Source organism: Convolutriloba macropyga, chromosome 15 (assembly GCF_964194025.1).
Source record: "Convolutriloba macropyga chromosome 15, txConMacr16.3, whole genome shotgun sequence".
NCBI classification, from domain to species: domain Eukaryota; kingdom Metazoa; phylum Xenacoelomorpha; order Acoela; family Convolutidae; genus Convolutriloba; species Convolutriloba macropyga.
The window spans coordinates 46,017,506-46,024,227 of NC_134482.1; the positions used below are offsets into that span (position 1 = coordinate 46,017,506).

At 35.1% G+C, this 6,722-nt stretch overlaps 2 protein-coding genes across 4 annotated transcripts in view; both read left to right on the forward strand.

Annotated features, from left to right (window-relative positions):
- LOC142354506 (chromobox protein homolog 3-like) overlaps positions 1 to 6,722 on the forward strand; it is a 572,284-nt gene that overhangs the window by 299,233 nt on the left and 266,329 nt on the right. The window lies entirely within an intron of this gene.
- The window catches only part of LOC142354503 (uncharacterized), a 63,992-nt gene that overhangs the window by 32,440 nt on the left and 24,830 nt on the right, over positions 1 to 6,722 (forward strand). The window lies entirely within an intron of this gene.

Sequence of the window (6,722 nt, forward strand, 5' to 3'; positions counted from 1 at the left end):
GCGGTCATATGTTGTGTTTCTTGGGCGGGTGAATGAGAGATAGTTCGTGTGAATGAGGGACAGTTCGTGAACGATTTCGTGGGTTAGTTCGTGGGCGAGTTCGTGGGATACTTCGTGGGCGGGTGAATGAGGTATAGTTCGTGGGCGAGTTCGAATGCTGTGATGTGGTTTATGACTGAGTGTGGGAAACGTTGATGTTAGATCGTTTGTCCTTCAGCTCCCAGACTGAGATAGATGAGACTCATAACTTTAATGTCGGGATCGTCCCATGGGAACCTATGTACTGTGGGGCCTTTGAATACAATATATTTGTATTCATTTTCCCAGTCCACTTTTTGCTTGTTGTTTCTGAGGTCTCTCTCTCAATGCTGGGCTTGGGGTTCGTTTTCTGTTTGGGGGTTCATATGTGGGTTCGGCTTGGTAAAGAGGTCTTTTGCCTCGGGTTTCTGTCTAATTTGTGAATCTGAGTTAATTGAATCTTTGGCCATGATGGACAGTTTGAGGGTTGAGGCCCATGTAGACCATTCGACTGGGGGTTCAATGCCGCCGTCCCAGAAGAATGAGACTCCTGCTGGGGAACGCAATAGTGGTACGGGTGCTGACTGCGCCATGTTGTGTCCACGAAACACCGAATATGACTATAGATAATATCCGTTCCCAAAGGCCAGTAAAAAGACTAACACGAGAAGAATTATTTCTTTCTTGTCCGATTATCGTTTTCTTGCTAAAGACACTGTGTGCGATTAGCTATCACGCTCCGATCGGAGCTATAGAAGAATGTCTGGTGCAATCAGGTAACCATATATGCGCAACGCGCAATGGACTTAATTACATCAAAGATGATATGATATAGTAACATATAGAGTTTAGGAGAGTTTGTAATAGTTCATTTGAGTTCTTGGTTGCAGCGTGAGCTAGGTGCTCACCACGATAAAAACAAAAATAATAAAAATAATAATAATAATAATAATGATAATAATAATAATAATAATAATAATAAAAAAAAAATAAAAATAACAATAATCCTTCTTTTTTATGCTGTCAATCACATCGATGGATATCAAAATGATCGCGATTAGGGTTATGAAATCTAATTTAGTCAGGTTATTTCGTCAAACAGGTTTCTGTTAAACCATAAATACAGTTTGGACCATAATCATTGAGAAAACTTTTCAACTTATGATGTCTTCTTGGATATTTTGACAGTTAGCAAGATCAATTTTCAGTTGCAAAGACCAAATTTTACATTTTGCGTGAGTACTGCTTAAGGTTTCCAAAGGTCCCAGGTTTCTTTCGAAAGGCCCATGATTTAACATAAGTAAGTGAAAAAATAAAAGGAATATAAGAAATACATACAAAGCCGAAAACTTTCAGCAGGTCAACTTTTACCAAATACAAATCAATTTTTTTTTTCAATTTAGATTTGTGAGGCTAGGTGGCATACGAAAGTTTACAACCTCTGTTTGCCTCGTCAAAAAATAATAACATAAATTCTATAGTGCTTTCTAAATTGCAATCGTTTAATGATGTCAAACCGTTTGTGCACAATGAATCGATCAAACAGTCAAAATCTTTCCACATATTTCATCTAAATGTCAAGTTTCGACAACAATTAGTATGTATGATAACGATTAAAAGATTGGTGGTCGTTTAGAGGGTAAGAAAAGTTGCTGATAATTAGAGAACTTGTTCTGCATTTTATAAGAAGCCTTGGATGTTACCTTACTGAAGTCAATAACCCCATTTGAGGTTTTCAATAGGTATCCTAGCAGTATGTTTGTTAAGAAATGGTATCCCCAGCTTATAAATTAAATGTACATTGTCATGGTACAGTTGGTTAAAGTGTGTGATGCGTGGATTGTAGTTTGGAACTCTTCTTTTTTATCACGAGGTTTCTCCCTGAATGGAGAAACTTCACACAGCACCATTGAATCGGGAGTAATTTTTTCCATGCTTTTCTAAACACATTTTTGATGGTCAGCAAGCAAATCTTTTTTGAAGATCTTGAAACGCTTGATGGATTAGTCCCATCCTGCAGAATTTGTGTTTTTAGTTTTTTTCATTCATACTTGTCAACAACTTTTAATTTTTCAAGCGTCGAGGAACCCCGATACGCATGAATTGCAACCTCCAGTGGAATACTTGCATCGTCATACAGTTTTGCTATTATCCTGCTGCCCAAAACACAATTCTCCTGCAAAGTCGTAAAATCATTTTCTTTAAGTATCTGACCTGTTCCTGGAACAAATCCAAACCATTGGGGGTGGTGCTGACTGTTTCTCAGAGTTGCTGTCTTGCTCTCCTCCAAGGCAGGAATGAGCATCAATTTTTGTATTGAGTACCGTAAACACTTGTTCAATAAATAAATATTTACGATGTAACTTATTAGACAAATCAAGATAAAGTTTGTAGGAAGTTTCTTTATTCAGCTGTTTCCATTCATCCTGAGTTAGCAGGTTGTTAAGTTGACTGTTAGCTATTTTCATTGCTTTTATCTTGTAAAGGAAACTGCGAGAATTTGTTCGACTTATTGTGCGCGAAACGATTTAGTTTATTCAAAAAAGCAGCATTTTAAGGTCAACTGTTTGAATGAACTCTAAATGAGCGTCTGAAAGTCAATTGTTTGATTGAACTGAAATGAGAGCCTTTTTAGGATATTCCTTGTTTAACTGATGTACCAGCAGTCTTCCAAAAACCAGAGAACTATAACTTAATGGAACTAAAAACATAGTACTTTAGATGAAACTGTTACTAAGGCAGTAGCAAATTTCACTATCCAGTTTTGGTGCCACAATGGAACAGCCAATGCAAGTAAGAAAAAAACTTGAATGTACTAAACATAAAATAAGAATAGGAGTGCTCAAAACAGAACGCGAAAAGCAAATAAGTGAGGAATTTCTAAAAAAATATATCAAATTGAGAGAAGGTTACTAAAAGTAGATAACCAAATTGCGGAAGCTTGGATCTTATATCATTCACACGCAACAACCTGACTTTTGGAGCTGAGCCAAGAGTGGCGGTTAATATTTTTCGAAGGAATCGTAGAATTAATTGGATAGACTTAGAAATCGCGAATACTGGACTATGTTAAACAAATTTTGTTGACAAACAAAGATAAATTTAATTGATACTTCACGTGAAAACGATAGAAAGACGGAGCATTTGTAAATTCTGGTGTCAAACAATTTTTTTCAATTGAAAGCAACCAGAGCAACACAGAAGATACTATATGCAGGCACTTACCTAACCATGAAACCCTAACCAACAAATTACCTAACTGTAGCTCAATTGGGTCCGAACGTGCTAAACTCAACAAAATGCCACAAAAACTGAAAATATACAGAATTTCAAGTTTCAACAGTAATTTAAAACTGTAACCACGGATAAATAGCCTGGAAATCAACAACATCAAAACAAAAAAGTCAAATTTCACACTAAATAAAGTTAAGGTATCACTACCTTAAAATAATAATAATTAATAATAATAATAAAAAAATAATAATAACAATAATCCTTCTATTTTATGCTGTCAATCACATCGATGGATATCAAAATGATCGCGATTAGGGTTATGAAAACTAATTTAGTCAGGTTATTTGGTCAAACCGGTTTCTGTTAAACCATAAATACAGTTTGGACCATAATCATTGAGAAAACTTTTCAACTTATGATGCCTTTTTGGATATTTTGACAGTTAGCAAGATCAATTTTCAGTTGCAAAGACCAAATTTTACATTTTGCGTGAGTACTGCTTAAGGTTTCCAAAGGTCCCGGGTTTCTTTCGAAAGGCCCATGATTTAACATAAGTAAGTGAAAAAATAAAAGGAATATAAGAAATACATACAAAGCCGAAAACTTTCAGCAGGTCAACTTTTAACAAATACAAATCAAGTTTTTTTCAATTTAGATTTGTGAGGCTAAGTAGCATACGAAAGTTTACAACCTCTGTTTGCCTCGTCAAAAAGTAATAACATAAACTCTATAGAGTTACGGCTTTCAAAATTGCAATCATTTAATGATGTCAAACCGTTTGTGCACAATGAATCGATCAAACAGTCAAAATCTTTCCACATATTTCATCTAAATGTCAAGTTTTGACAACAATTAGTATGTATGATAACGATTAAAAGATTGGTGGTCGTTTAGAGGGTAAGAAAAGTTGCTGATAATTAGAGAACTTGTTCTGCATTTTATAAGAAGCCTTGGATGTTACCTTACTGAAGTCAATAACCCCATTTGAGGTTTTCAATAGGTATCCTAGCAGTATGTTTGTTAAGAAATGGTATCCCCGGCTTATAAATTAAATGTACATTGTCATGGTACAGTTGGTTAAAGTGTGTGATGCGTGGATTGTAGTTTTGAACTCTTCTTTTTTTTATCACGAGGTTTCTCCCTGAATGGAGAAACTTCACACAGCACCATTGAATCGGGAGTAATTTTTTCCATGCTTTTCCAAACACATTTTTGATGGTCAGATGGTCAGCAAGCAAATCTTTTTTGAAGATCTTGAAACGCTTGATGGATTAGTCCCATCCTGCAGAATTTGTGTTTTTAGTTTTTTTCATTCATGCTTGTCAACAACTTAATTTTTCAAGCGTCGAGGAACCCTTATACGCATGAATTGCAACCTCCAGTGGAACACTTGCATCGTCATACAGTTTTGCTATTATCCTACTGCCCAAAACACAATTCTCCTGCAAAGTCGTGAAATCATTTTCTTTAAGTATCTGACCTGTTCCTGAAACAAATCCAAACCATTGGGGGTGATGCTGACTGTTTCTCAGAGTTGCTGTCTTGCTCTCCTCCAAGGCAGGAATGAGCATCAATTTTCGTATTGAGTACCGTAATCACTTGTTCAATAATTAATCTTTACGATGTAACTTATTAGACAAATCAAGATAAAGTTTGTAGGAAGTTTCTTTATTCAGCTGTTTCCATTCATCAGGAGTTAGCAGGTTGGTAAGTTGACTGTTAGCTATTTTCATTGCTTTTATATTGTAAAGGAAACTGCGAGAATTTGTTCGATTTATTGTGCGCGAAACGATTTAGTGTATTCAAAAAAGCAGCATTTTAAGGTCAACTGTTTGAATGAACTCTAAATGAGCGTCTGAAGGTCAACTGTTTGATTGAACTGAAATGAGAGCCTTTTTATGATATTCCTTGCTTAACTGATGTACGAGCAGTCTTCCAAAAACCAGAGAACTATAATTTAATGGAACTAAAAACATAGTATTTTAAATGAAACCGTTACTAAGGCAGTAGCAAATTTCACTATCCAGTTTTGGTGCCACAATGGAACAGCCAATGCAAGTATGAAAAAAACTTGAATGTACTAAACATAAATTAAGAATAGGAGTGCTCAAAACAGAACGCGAAGAGCAAATAAGTGAGGAATTTCTAAAAAAAATATCAAATTGAGAGAAGGATACTAAAAGTAGATAAACAAATTGCGGAAGCTTGGATCTTATATCATTCACACGCAACAACCTGACTTTTGAAGCTGAGCCAAGAGTGGCGGTTATTATTTTTCGAAGGAATCGTAGAATGAATTGGATAGACTTAGAAATCGCGAATACTGGACTATGTTAAACAAATTTTGTTGACAAACAAAGATAAATTTAATTGATACTTCACGTGAAAACGATAGAAAGACGGAGCATTTGTAAATTCTGGTCTTAACCATTTTTTTCAATTGAAAGCAACCAGAGCAACACAGAAGATACTATATGCAGGCACTGACCTAACCATGAAACCCTAACCAACAAATTACCTAACTGTAGCTCAATTGGGTCCGAACATGCTAAACTCAACAAAATGCCACAAAAACTGAAAATATACAGAATTTCAAGTTTCAACAGTAATTTAAAACTGTAACCACGGATAAAAAGCCTGGAAATCAACAACATCAAAACAAAAAAGTCAAATTTCACACTAAATAAAGTTAAGGTATCACTACCTTAAAAAACATCCCAACTCACCTTAACTGTTAAGGTAGATTTGCCTTTCCTTAACTCACCTTAACTACCCTAACTTTACCAGAACTTAACCTGAAAAGTTAAGGCCTCACTACCTTAACTAAATAAGGTTAAGGTAATTTTACCTTAACAGAGTTAACGTAAATTTTTACGTTAACTCGAGTTAAGGTAAAAATTAGGTAAACTTTACTTTAACTTCACCTTATCAACGGTTTACCTTAACTCCGTTAAGGTAAAAATACCTTAATTCTATTTAGTGTGCCAAAATATAGATTGCTATATCTTTCCGATTACAAGACGACAGACAACAATTGCAATCGGAAAGTACTCCAGCAACTAAACATAAGCAGAGCCCCCTGAGATTGACAAATGGCTGTGGCAACATAAGCGCAAGACTTGTATTAGTCCTTAAATGATATATGAAAATGAAGTATAATTCAAAGTTGTATGTGTTACATAAAAACGGTCGAGAAGGCATTCTGAAAAGCGGCGTAAAATTGCTAACTTGAATAATAAGAAATAAAAATTTCGACGAATTTCAGAGTTATGTTAGAACACACTAAACAAAGTTAAGGTAAATTTACCTTAACGGAGTTAAGGTAAACCGGTGATAAGGTAAAGTTAAGGTAAAGTTAGGTTTAGTTAAGGTGAGTTAAGGAAAGGCAAATCTATCTTAACAGTTAAGGTGAGTTAGGATGTTTTTAAGGTAAAATTACCTTAACTTTATTTAGAAGTTGAATTTCGTTG